Here is a 13443-nt window from a genome sequence, read left to right on the forward strand (position 1 = left end):
TAGGGGCTGGTGAGAGCCCTGCATGGATTTTTTTTTTGGTGCTGGTGGCTGGCTCAGACAGGAGACACTCCTGTGTAATGAGATCAGATAGGAGGTGGGCCAAGAGCTAAGAATAGGTTTGGGCATAGGCTTCTGGCTCAGGTGGGGGCATGCCAATGCCAGCCAGGAAGTAGCCCGCTGGAGCCAGAGAACAGGACAGGGACTGAAGCAGTGGGGGCCCAAGACCCAGGGTTCCAGGGAAGGAGCTGAGTCCAGCTCAGCTCATAAACAGAGCTGATAGGACAGGGCTCAGGGAAAGGGCAAGTATTGGGACCTGGGACATCGGCATCGGGGCCAGGGGTAAGCTCGGTGCTCAGAGGAAGACCCCACCTGGCCCCCATGGCCTTCCTGGTGGCTGGGACCATGCAGGTGGCCTTGCAGATGGCAGATGCTCTACAGAGTCTGGAAAGAGAGGTAGGGGGAGACGCTGCCTGGCCCCGCCCATTCCTGGCTCTCAGCTGAGCCCCACCCCAGCCTGAATGGCCTTGCCTCCCCAGGGGAAGTATGGCTTGCAGGGTCCAAGGGTGGCCCTGACACTCAGGAGCCCTGAGGTGTCAGCCTCTACAGTCACTGTCCTAGAGGGCGTGTTCCGGACCCTGGGCTTTGAGAGCTGCCAGAGGAGGGAGGCCTCTGTCCAGGTGAGTCCTCACCTGCCTCCCACCTCCACCCTCATTCCAACACCCACCCCTAGCCCCACCCTGGGGCCTCCCTGGACTCAGGCCCGGCTTTTGCTCTTGCCCTAGGGCTTCCTTGGGGAGCTGGCTGGGTTCCAGGAGCAGCTGGATGCCCTTGGGGGCCCTGTGGGCTGTGCTCTAGTGGCCTTGGTGGCCCCCAGTGGGCAGCTGAGGCAGCCCCAGCAGCTGGTCCGGGAGCTGAGCCGCTGTAGGGCCCTGTGGGGCTGCCCCAAAGTTTTCCTGCTGCTCTCAGTGCTGGGTGAGTTGGCTGGGCAGGGACACCAGTTGTGGGCCGTCGCAGAGCAGGGGTGGGGGTGGGCAGGAGGGCCAAGACCTCCCCTCCAGGCCAACGTGCGGTTTCTCCACCTAGCTGCCCCTGAGCCCGGAGCCTTCCTCACTGGTCTGAGCCAGCTCTGTGGCTGATATCCTCACTGGTCTCTGCTGCAGCTGCTGACGGAGGTGGGGGCTCCAGATGGGGGGGTCCCTGGGAGGGGGGCTGTGCCACTCACTTCCCCTGGCTCTGCTGTGCTCTCCTGAACCTGCTTGATAATTCGAGTCACTCACACGCCGCCCCATTCATTGTACAGATGACTCTTTATTGTCTGTGCTTGAGGTATCAGCCTCGAGCTCTTGCCTCCCACGCCACCCGTGCCCCTCCTCACAACCCGCTCAAGATCCCCCAGACACTCCCAACTGCTTCTCAGCTCCATGCCTTTGCCCACGCCACTCCCTCTGGCTTGCCCTCCTGTTGTCCCAGACAGCCTCACACATTCCCTTCCAGTCTGTCAGTGATGCTCTTCCTTGAGCTCCCCGAGTCAGCACCTATACTTCTGCCCAGCCCCCTTCACACTCACACAGACCGTGACTGTCCCGTCAGACTGCAGGTCCCTGGAAGCCAGAGTGACGAACCGTCCAGTTCTGGTCTGGGCTCGAGGCCCAAAGGTCTCACTGGGCAGTTGGGTGGCCAGTGGTGACCCTGGAGGTGAAGGGTGGGCCCCTGCTCCACTCCACAGCTTTCCCCAGCCTCGTGCCCTCTGCAGGTGGTACCTACCCTGTGAACCTTCCCAGACAGTCCCCAACCTGCTCTAGGGGGCGCCCCAGCTCTGCACACACGGATCGCTGGGTGGGGAGTGGTGTGGTTAATGGCATGGCCACTATCCACTTAAGGACATCCATGTCCAGGGAAGCCCATGACATTGAACCTGAACTAGGACACCTCCTTCGTGCCCTCCCCTTCTTTTGTCTGTCTTCTGCTTCCTTCATTCTGGCAGGGGACCCCAAAGAGACTGCAGTAGCCATGAGCTAGCCAGGCTGTTCCCTGAAGCCAGTGTCCTGTTCCCTCCCCAAACTGCGCCCCTATGGAGCAGCCCCCTAGGGGTTCTCTGGTTCCACCCCCCCCCAGGTCTTCTACAGGACAGCCAAAGAGTCAGAGGCCACCTGCTGCCCAGTCCTCCGGAGCTCCTTGTGGGGCGCTCTGTGCCTGAGGGATGTGGAACTCTGGGAGCACCAGGTGAGGGGAACGGGGTGGGGTGACAGCAGTTGAGAGGGGGCAGAGGCTCAGGGAGACCTGAGATGGGGGAACGTGAGGAGCTGGGAGGTTCTCAGGCCACTCTGAATGCTCCTTAACTTGTCTGTAGCTGGAACCCAGCCCCAGCGCTGAGTATGACCTGTCCAGGACCAGAGCCGCTCTCCTCTTGTCTGTGATCGAAGGGCCGGCCTGGGGCCCAGCACGATGTGAAGGTGCTGGGGGGCCTGTGCCAGGCCCTGAGCTTCAAGACCACCCTAAGGACAGACCCTAACAGCCCAGGTGAGGTGAAGGCCAGAGCTCTGGTGGTGCTCTGAGGGAAGGCCAACCCCCCCACCCACCCACCCAGGACCCGAGCGACTCTCCAGGGCTTCTCACCCCATCTGGCTTCTGTCCTTTCTGCTGCATGCATGCGGAGCTCACCTCCCGGGCTCCTGCAGCCTCCTCCCCGCTGTTTCTCCACTCCTCTGCTCCAGGCCCCAGCTGGACCCTCCAGCTTTTCCTGGGAGGGTCTCAGCTCCCTTCCCAGACACATGTCAGCTCATTGCCCTCCCCTCACGCCTCTTTACTTTTCGGAGCGTTTTCCCTGCCCTGGCCAAAGGCCCAGCTGCAAGAGGCTGGACCACACGTCACCTCCAGTTAGGCCATGCCAGCTTTGCGGTAGGGGGGGTTAGAAAAAGGACTTCCTCTGTGGGCCTGAAGCTGGCAGGAGGTGGGAAGGAGGGTGGGCAGGGCCTGGACAAGCCTTCCTGGAGGACCACCAGGCACTGGGGAGGCCAAGACCCGGGCTCAGGCCTCAATCTCGTCCCCACCCCAGGCTTTCCAGGAGGAGATGGCCCAGTTCTGAGAGTGCCTAGACACCCACAGGGTCCCCGTGAGCTGTGCCCTTGTGGCCCTTATGGCCCATGGGGGCCACAGGGGCAGCCGCTGGGGGTGGACGGGCAGGAGGTCCAGCCAGAGGTGCTGGTGCAGGAGCTGAGCCGCTGCAGGGCACTGTGGGGCTGCCCCAAGATCTTCCTGCTTCAGGCTTGCTGTGGGGGTGAGTGGGCCCGCCCCCCGAAGGCCAGGTCAGGTCCTGGCCTCCCGCCTGCCTCCTCCTGCTCTAGCTTTGCACACACAGCCCTCAGCCTCCCAGGACTTGCTGTCCGCCTTCTCCAGGTGGGCCTCAGCGTTGGCACTTCACTTGCGCTGTCTCCTAGCCTCTCCTAGAAGTCAGGTCCACTAACTTGAGCACTTCACCCTCAACACATGCCGTTCCGTGCTCTGAGTGCTTCCAGCCTGGCAGGCCTGCCCTGGAGTTCTGGGGGCTGGGCTGTGGACCCCTGGGGGCACCCCTAGGTATCTGCTGAGCAAAAGGATCTGCGTATCCCCCCACCCTTCCAGGGCAGAGGGACGCCAGTGTGGGGCCCAGAGCTCTCCCCTTGTTCTGGCGCTGGCTGTGGGCATCACCAACCACCCAGATGTTGATGTCCTCCAGATCTATGCTGATGCCCAAGGTGGGTGTGCTTTCCTTCTGGAGCCTGGGCTTGGGCAGGACTGGTGGGAGAGCTGTCCGCTGTGCCTTTCCGGGGCTCTGACCTGGGGTCCTGCTGGGGTCTTTGCCAAGAGGATGGGAAGGAAAACCTTCCTAAACTGCAAGGGCCTTTGAAAATCGAGGGCTTCTGCCCCTACGTGAGCCTCAAAATCACCCTGGAGGCAAGAAGGTGAGATAGCTTTTCTAAGGTCACCCAGCCGGTAGGTGGCAGAGCTGAGATTTGAGTTTTGATTTGCCTTTTCTGCCCTGGGCTCATTCCACTGACTGCCCTGTGTGCTCTTGAGTCAGACTTGGGGGGACCCCTGGGGCTGGTAGAGTCCCAGGATGCTGGGTAAATGCAGTTGATTCTTCTTTCAGGCAGCTCCTCCGGGGGCCCCACTCTGGGGAACTCTGACCAAGCGGACATCCTGATGGTCTATGCACCTGCCGAGGGTAAGGCAACAGGTCATCAGGAGAGCCTGCTACACAGGGCCCTGCATCCTGGCTGGACATGCATGCCAAGTGCCTGGAGTGGCTTTAGGGGAGCCAGGGCTGGGCAGGTGGGGCACAGGGGCATCAGCTCAGTTGCAGTTAAGCCATCCTCCTTTCATATTTATGATTTATAATAATAGTAACGACAGTGAGCTCACAATGAGGGCTGACTGTGCCAAGCGCTGTAAATTCCGTGAGGGATATGCCTCAGGCCCCCGCTCAGGGCCCGGGCGGCACAGGGTAGGTTCGCAGTGAAATGTGTGTTCCATATTCGGTCGAATTATATATTCACCCCACAAATATCAAGCAACAAGTTGTTCCAGAAGCCAGAAGTTCCTGCTCTTTGCACCATTCCCTTGCTTGACCCCTGGGGTCTTGTCTGTTTGCACGCCCATTTCTACCAACAAAGAGCCCCTGGGGGTTGGAAGGCAGCAGGTGGGGGGGGCGGGGGGCGGGGGCGCAAGTCTGACACTCTGACCCTGGTCCTCTGGCCTAGGCTGTGTAGCCTATCAGGATGATGAGAAGGGCTCAGACTTTATCCAGACTCTGGTGGAGGTCCTCTGAGCTGACCCCAGCGGGAGAGCTCCTGGAGCTGCTGACTGAGGTGTGTTGGGGTTAGGGGCAGAGATGTGGGGAGAGGGGCTGGATTCATCCTTCTCTCCAGCCCTGGTGTTCTGATCGCCTCCCAGACACAGGGCGCCTGGGGCTGGCCAATGAGAGCCACAGAAGTTACTAGCCCGGTATACTCACTGCCACGTGGAGGAGGCCACCGCCCACCGCGCAGGGCCCCTGGGGGTTGCAGTCGGGAACAGAGTGAACCAGCAGGGGCTGTGGGCCACAGGCTTCAGAGTAAGAGTGGGTGGGGTGCCCCTGGTCCCTGCAGGAGGATGTGATTGGCTTGTTTGAATAATTTTCCAGGCTGGCAGGGAATTGAAGCCCCTCAGACTGAGGACAAGCTGAGGGTGGGGGAACCAGCTGGGTGGGGAGCCTTTCCTGCCGTGTGGGGGGGCACATCTGACAGGGGCAGGGGGCTCACGGTTAGGCCTCTGAGGCCCCGTGAGGGCCCACGATGGCAAGGCAGCACTTGAAATTTTAGGGCTTCCCACCCACGGGGCGCCAGGCTGGGTGCCAAGGGACCCGGGAGTCCTGGGCGCAGGCTGAGTGTGGTCCTCGCGGGTCAACCGACGGGTGTGTGAACTGGAGGTGTTGGGTCCCGACTGCTAGGAGCGCCGCAAGGCCTGCCTGGAGACCCGCGGCTCGCTGAGGCGCCGGCTCTGCCTGCAGGCCTGACTGCGCCCGCTGCCGCCCGGGGGGTGCCGCCCGGGGGGTGCCGCCCGGCGGGTGCCGCCCGCGGGTGCCACGGCCCAGCGCCGCCGCTTCCATCCCCTCTCTGGGTTCTTCTTCTGTAAATGGGCGCAGCAGCGCGGGCGCGGGGCTCGGGGGGCGTGCAATAAAGGTCTGTGGACGATCAATGTGCCCGTGAACAGTGCCTGCCCTCAGAGAGGTGACAGAGTGAGGGAGTGCTGGCCAAGTGCGTGGCACTCCGCAAGGGTGCATTTGTGCTCCCGGGAGCCGGAGGCTGGGCCTTCCCGCCGGCGGAGGGACCGAGGAACCCTGCACGGCCTTAGGCTGGGCTGGATGTCCGAGAGGGGGCAGCCAGGGCCCACATCGCTGTCTCGGCTCGCGCACTCCGCCGGCGCCCGGCGCTGGGGCCGTGGGAGCGCAGGAGATGCGGTCTCGGCCTTCACGCCCGTCAGAGTCCAGTCTGGGACCACAAGACTGGACAGAGCCCTGCAGGCTCATCGGTGCTGTGATGCGGAAGGCACGCGGGCTGCGGGAAAAGTGGGCAGCCCCTCCCCCAACGCGCTCCGGGGCCACGTGGGGGAAGAGCTCCCAAGCCGCCAGTCAGGGTAGGAGCCCGCGCGGCCTCACCGGGGCTCGAACTCGGGGTACAGTTCGTTAGGGCGGTCGTCGCCGAGCCGCCGGGGCTCATTGCCGTGCGTGGCCCGGGCTCGCAGCCCTACTCACACAGGGCCCGAGGGGCGGAGCGCCTCGCCGGTAGGAGCATGCGCATTTCGGCGCACCACGCAGGCGCCTGGACCAGCTTTATGAGAGAAGCTGTGGAACCGCCATCGGTGGGGCCGCGTGGCCTAATGGATAAGGCGTCTGATTCCGGATCAGAAGATTGAGGGTTCGAGTCCCTTCGTGGTCGCTGCAGCGTTTGTTTTCCTCCCTCGGCTTTAAATTTTCCCTCCGTCGGGACTGCGCCCTTCGCGGAACCTTAGGAGGCTTGGGCGGTGCCCCCCCGCGCGCCGCCCCGCCTCGCCCTGCGGCACCCGGGAACCCGCCCAGCCCCTGCCGGAGCGGAGCTCGGGAGCTAGGGCCTGGTCCGCACCCCCAGCGGCCCCGAGGGCGCTGCGGGGCCCAACGCAGGCCAGAACCTGAAACCACCCGCAGCGAGTCGAGGAGCCTCAGATGAGGCCAATGTAGTTCAGTCGACCAGAGCTGTGACAGACGAGGGGAGAGGTTGGATTGTTGCAGGGGGGCGGGGAAGTTGTCCCAAGGGGGTCGGAGCACAGGTGCATTTCAAAATATAATGGATTATTGTGATAAAAAAAATAGGAAATAGTGGTGACGGATGATATTGTGCATGTAACTGATGCCACTGAATCGTACACCTAAAAACGGCTTAATTGGCCAATTTAACGTTATATATAAATATTTTTTTACCATAATAAAAAGTGTTTAAAAAATCGAATAGATTATTTTGATTTCTTGCGATGATAACATACCTGAATGACTTGTGTGAATGTATATTTAAAAGTTTAAATATAAAGAATATGTCCAGGATTGGGTCATTTTACCTGGGGGAAAAAATGTCTTTACCTGCGGAACCGAGTTCTCTCCAAGGGATTGTGGCTAAGCCAGGTGACCTAGGTGATGTAACCCCCTCCCACCCGGTGACTGCCAGGGCAGTGGCAGCTGGAGCCTTCATTGGAGAAGGTGGGCGCAGGTGTCCTGGGATCCTATGGGGTGTTACTTTATCGTTTTTGTGATGCTTCAGCGGTTTGAAATTCATTAAGTTGAACATTTTGGAGATGGGAAGAACACCCATCCTCTGGTGGGAAAGCTATGGATGGGTTCTCTGACAAGTGAGAGTCTCGTATTCCACCGACACAGCTAGCCTGAGGTATTGCGGAGGGCGCTTAGGACAAAGACCTCAGGCCACTGGGCTGTTAAAAACCGCAGAGCCCTGGACCCAGGTAACACCTCCTGTCTACGGGGCAGTGCAGGGAGGAGGACAAAGACAGGGATGGCACTTTTCCCAATCGCCGGGCTGGTACCCCTCTTCTCTCCTCTCCCACATTTTGCATAGCCAACTCCTCTCGCTAGCAGTTATCACTGGACCCAGATTCTCCTACAAGAAGGGAAGGGCTCGCGCAGGATTTGATCCCCAGGCTTCTCGCACCCTAAGCGAGGATCACACCCAAGTCCTACGAACTGAGCGACACCTGTGGTCCCAGTTCTTTTGGGCTCCATCAGCGTGTGCGCCGTCTCTCCGGGGTCCGAGGATGCTCCAGCCGCTGGCCAGGTTGGGTGGTGACAGGCCGGGGGGAGGCCGGGATGGAGCTGGGAATCCGTGTGTAACTGGCAGGAACCACAGGGAGGTGATGGAGAGACTGGTCTAGGACCATTGCAAAATAGCTATTGTCGGCCCCGGTGGCCTAATGGATAAGGCATTGGCCTCCTAAGCCAGGGATTGTGGGTTCGAGTCCCACCCGGGGTACACAGGGTTAAGTTTTAGACCTCTTCCAAGGAAAAAATGAAATGCTTCCCTAGGGGAGGAAGCCAAGTTAAGGGTTCCTGGAGGTTATCCAGACGAAGTCCTAAGCTAGCTAGTAAATTGGTTGCGACTGTATTTTCTAAGAAGGGGTGCACGTTTCCAGCTTTCAGAAAGGAATACTGGCGTTATTCACTTTTTAAAAATAACCATCCATTCTACTTGATATAAAGGAATAATTGTTCATTTTTCCAGGTGTATTAATTTAATTGTGTTTCTATATATTTTTTATAAACAGACTCAAGGCAAGTATTTAGAGATTAAATTCTATGACAACTGTTTTGCTTTAAAACAATGGGCTGAGTGCTGACAATGGTTATTAATGCAGTATTGTATACTTACAAATTGCTTTGAGAGGAGATCTGAAATGTTCTCACCACACACACAGAAAAGGTAACTATGTGAAGGGATGGATGTGTTAACTTGACGGTAGTAAATATTTCACAAATGTATATGTGTATCAAATCATCACATTGTGCACCTTCAATATATACCATTTTTATTTGTCAATTATCTCTCAATAAAGCTGGGAAAACATAATGGGTTGATTGGAGGTATGGACAAAACAAGGTTATCGGTCAGTTGGCTTAAGCTGGGAGACATGAGGATACATTATACTATTTCTCTGCTTTAGTGCGTGTTTCAAGTAGTCCATAATAAAGTTTTCTCTTTTGTTAATCCATGCAATCCCTGTCTTCATCCTGGAGGTAAAAATGTCCCAAACTGCAGGACATGGTGTAGAGTAAAATCAGAAACCTCCTATGCCACATGCCCATAGAAGGGAAGACCACTGGAGCTTTGTCATATACACATATAAAAATATAGTTCTTTTTTGCCTTTAAAAACCATGAATGAGACTCTTCTGTTCCTCTGGCTCTGGTCTTACTTCTCCCACTTTCCCAAATATCCGGGACCCCGTTATTCCCCCTGGAATGAAGAATGTCATCTCAATGCAGTGTCTCCCACCATCGTGGAAGGAGACTGGGGGACCACAGAGCTACCCAGGGATGCTGGTGCTTCCCTCGCCAATGTTTCTCAATGCCTTATTGAAAGGAATGTCCTCTGGGTGCTGTCAGTGTGTGGTGGGTGTCCACAGCCCCATCTCACTAAGTCTTTGGCTTCCTTTTTCTACTTGATGCCAGGGACATTCTCACATCTCAGTCTCATTAAACATAGGCTACCACTGAGTTCAACGCTTAGCCAACCAACCAAGAAACCTGGCAGAACCACATTCAGCAGCACAAAATAACACGTTAAGTACAGGCTTTCTGGGAAGTGCTCCCAGATCAATAAATTCACCAGATGCACAATCATATCTCATCCTTCTTACTCCAGCACCCTTAGGTTCATTCCCACATGTATCTCCTCGGTCTCTACTGGTATAAAGGAGCACCCCCTGCAATTCTTTGGGTGAATAAGCTATTTCTGCTGGGTCAGCCTTTGTACTCACTGCCTACAGCATGCTGATCTGGCTGAAGTCATGGGGCCGGTACTAACAAGGGTGGTTGGTGTGGGCTTTGTGGAGCACTTGCATCCCCTTGGAAGACAAGTGCTCCAGGTGAGATTATTATAGGACATTCAAACACGGGAAGGCTCCTTTCCACAGATTCCAGACTGATTCTGCCGGCAAGGAAGCTCAGGAATTCGGGATTCTCAACTTTGTCTGAGCCCACCCAGAGGGCTCCCTGTCTTTGACCCCACTCCTTCATAATCATTGCCATTTCTTTCACATGAAAGATCCCCTGAGGCTGTGAACTCAACTTCCATGTCATTCCATAACATGTGTAATTCAGGGATGGGTTTGATCTTTAGCAATATCAGCCTTGCAACTATAGGATTATTTTATGGCAGCCATGAAATGTCCCTGGGCTTCTTTTTTTTTTAATTTAATTTAATTTTATTATGTTATGTTAGTCACCATACAGTACATCATTAGTATTTGATGTAGTGTTCCATGATTCATTGTTTATGTATAAGACCCAGTGCTCCATGCAATACGTGCCCTCCTTAATACCCATCACTGGGCTCACCCAACCCCCCACCCCTGTCCCTGGGCTTCTGAACAAGACTTGCCTTTCCATTTCTTTGTGTTGTCTTCAGTTTCTTCCATCAGAGTTTCACAGTTTGCCGGGCACAGGTCTTTCACCTCCTTGGTTAGGCTGTTGTTGAGCATCTTTAACGCTCTGAGACAAAAGAATGACATGCTTGTGTTGACTACCAATTCAAAGCACAATGGCAGCCGCAAAAGCAGCCCACATGTCCTTCAGCTGAAGGGCTAATGAAGCTGAAGGCCAGGCTTGGGGCCTCCGTGTCAAAGTAGCAGATGCTGAGAAAAAGTTGAATTCTCACCCTGGGCAAATCTCTTAGGCCGAAGTCAGGGTGCTGAGAGGGAAGAAGTGGGACCCAGAAACTTGGAATGGGGCTAGCTGGGGCAATGTATGGAGGCTCAAACTCTCTGGGCCTGCAGATGTGGCCCAGGTCTCCACCCCCCTTGCCTGAAGGCTGGGAAGAACCTCAGATGAGGCAGAAACTTAGGAGATAATGTTTCATCTCTTCAGGATTCTACTCCTCCTTCAGGCCACCAGGCCGAATACTGGGGTTCCATCTCAACTGAGAAATTATGGGCACGGCTCAGGAGGAGGGGACCTCTAAACCAAGCACTGTACTACCTGGGTAATGTGTCAGCAGTAAGGTGTCCTGGATCAGGGTGGGGAGAATAAAAAGCTGGAAAAGGGAAAGATGATCTGTATGGGACTCTTCCTTGACACAAGTCTTAACACCCTGGCAAGGGTCCCTCCGCCTGGTTATGATACTCAGCTGGTACGGCTTCCTGAAATGAAGTAGAGTTTTGAGAAATGCCACAGCAAACTGTGAAGAAAGGAATCCGAAGGGACAGAGACACAGGCACACTAGAGTGGTCCTACATCATCAGGGCAAAAACCCGCTGCTGACTGCGTATCTTGGCAGTGCCTGGAGGAAATGCCATTTACCAAGGAAATAACACATGCACAGTGGAGGGGAGGAACCAGCATCTTTGAGAAGCTTGGGAGTGACTGTTGGCTCGTCCGGCAGGTACTGTGATATACCCAGAGTAGAAGGTAAGCTTGTGTACCTTGCATCCCCTGTTATTAAGAAAGAAGCCTAGCACAAAGTAGGACCCCATGATGGTTAATTTATGTCAATTTGGCCAGGCTCTGGTGCCCAAATGTTTGGTAAAACACGAGTCTAAATGTTTGCTGTAAAGGTATTTTTTTTTTTTTGATGCAATTAACATTTAAATCAGTAGACTTGAGTGAAGCACATTACCTTCCACAACGTGGGTGTGCCTCATCCAATCCGTTGAAGGTCTCAGGAGCAAAGACGCTCCCCAGGAGGAAGAAAGGCTACCTCTGAGGCCTTCTGACTCAAGACTGCAATATCTACTTTTGCTGGAATTTCCAGTGGCCACCCTGTGAGCCAATTCTTTAAAATCAATCCAAACATCTCTCTGTCTCTTCTATCTTTTCTATGTTCTGTTTCCCTGGAGAACTCTTATAAATATAGTCTCTCTCTCTTTTAAAGATTTATCTATTTATTTGAGAGAGAGAAAGCACAATCGAGAGTGAGCAGTGGGGAGCGGCAGAGGGAGAGGGAGTCCCAAGCGGATTCCACACTCAGCACAGAGCCCAAGGTGGGGTTTCCATCTCAAAACCCTGAGATCATGACCTGAGCTGAAACCAGTCAGTCGCTTAACTGAGTGAGCCACCCAGGGCCCCCAGTACAGTCTTTTTTGGATGGGTGGGTGCCCTGGCACAGCCACCAAGAGGTACCGGCAGCTGCCTCCTCACTCCGTAGCCCCCCAACCCCATGGAAGCGTGAATTTTCTGACATGGAGCCAGGACCTATAGAGGCTGCCTGCTAGAGCAGCAGGGATACCTGGAGGAATGGACCCCTGGAAACCCAGATTACCCAGACAAACTGACATCCTGACTCACGGATGCCAAGCCTCAGGATCCGGGTCGCTAACCCTTTGGGCTTTCTTACCCTTCCACAGAAATGAACCCCACAGTTCCCTCTCTGCTTGCTTCTCAACGAGTGGACACACTAACTTGTACTCAGAGTATCCCACGATTTCTAATTTTCTTTCTACTTTAGAAAGGGGAGAGGAGCTGGGACATGGCGAGACTGCCTCTTCTCTGCCCACCAGGGAGGGAAGCTTGGGTGGGGGCACAGTATTGGAGAAGGTGAGGGTGGGGGAGGGGGAGCACCCCTTGATACAGATGGGGCCCCGCGTAGGTCCCCAATCAGGGCCAGAGTTGATGAGGTTCCACCTTTAGCTGAAAATCCACTCCAAGTCTGCTGTAGCTCTCCTCCAGCCTGTAGAGTTGAGACTTAACAGCGTAAGTTAGTGGGTTTGAGTCCTATGTTGGGTGATATTCTTGGATTGGCCTGGTTAGCCCCTGCCCAGATCTTGCCAATTTTAAGGAAGTTCCTAGAAGGGGAACTCTTCAGAGAGGCTTCTGACCACTGTGTGTATTGTACCTGGAACTTTTGCATAAATTTCAAATTTTTAAAATTACAAAATACTTATAATGGAACATAAACAATGGAAGCAAGTCACCTTGGTGAGATTTGAGGTTGGCTCTCCGGGTCCTGGCCTCCCTGGACCAGGGACAGATTCCCCTTTGTAAAGGTTCTAGTTTATACAGACCCAGTCACCTGTTTAGTCCTAGGATCATCGGGACAAAAGCCACGCCCAACGTGGGGCTCGAACCCACGACCCTGAGATTAAGAGTCTCATGCTCTACCGACTGAGCTAGCCGGGCACGTGTGGGGCAGTGCCGCTGCGCAGGCTAACTGGGGTACTCCGGAACTTTGCTGTCCTGAAACCGGTTAAGGACAGGTCCCGGATCCTGTGCGCTGCCTGCCCGGCACTGCAACACTGAATTCGCGGTCCTTCTGCAAGGAGCGAGGGGGCCACCAGGCCACTCTCTGCTGTCCTGTCCTGTCCGTGGGTCTGTGTGGCCCAGCGGCTCGGGGGAGCCAGAAAGTCTGGGACGAGGGCGTGCGGCTGAGCGTCACTGGAGCTGGCTGGTAAGGAACGCGGTGTGATCCTTGATCAGGATGTGAGAGGTGCCAGCTTCCGACCACGGAGGATCCCTCACTTTCAAGCTGTTCCCCCTTTTTAGTGGACAGCAAGAAGCGAATCAGTAAGACTCCAGGGCCTGGCCCCGGGGACAAGCTGGGAAAACCTTCCTCCCCAGGTGGGTGCTGGACCCCTTGTGAGCGCAAGGGGAAGAAGCGAGAGCGTAAAAGTTTGGAGCGTTCGTGCAGCTGCCCGTTTAGGAAGAAGTGAGCCCCGACCCCAGTTCGGACCCCT

At 55.7% G+C, this 13443-nt stretch overlaps 3 non-coding genes across 3 annotated transcripts; 2 read left to right on the plus strand and 1 right to left on the minus strand.

Annotated features, from left to right (window-relative positions):
- The first annotated feature begins 6382 nt into the window (after positions 1–6382).
- Positions 6383–6455, plus strand: TRNAR-CCG. The gene has a single exon. It is a non-coding gene; the product is annotated as a tRNA-Arg (tRNA).
- Positions 6456–7957: 1502 nt separating this feature from the next.
- On the plus strand, positions 7958–8030 carry TRNAR-CCU. The gene has a single exon. It is a non-coding gene; the product is annotated as a tRNA-Arg (tRNA).
- A 4786-nt stretch (positions 8031–12816) lies between these two features.
- Positions 12817–12889, minus strand: TRNAK-CUU. Its single transcript has one exon. It is a non-coding gene; the product is annotated as a tRNA-Lys (tRNA).
- Between the last annotated feature and the right edge of the window lie 554 nt (positions 12890–13443).

The sequence above is a fragment of the Zalophus californianus genome, chromosome 10 (genome assembly GCF_009762305.2).
Source record: "Zalophus californianus isolate mZalCal1 chromosome 10, mZalCal1.pri.v2, whole genome shotgun sequence".
Taxonomy (NCBI): domain Eukaryota; kingdom Metazoa; phylum Chordata; class Mammalia; order Carnivora; family Otariidae; genus Zalophus; species Zalophus californianus.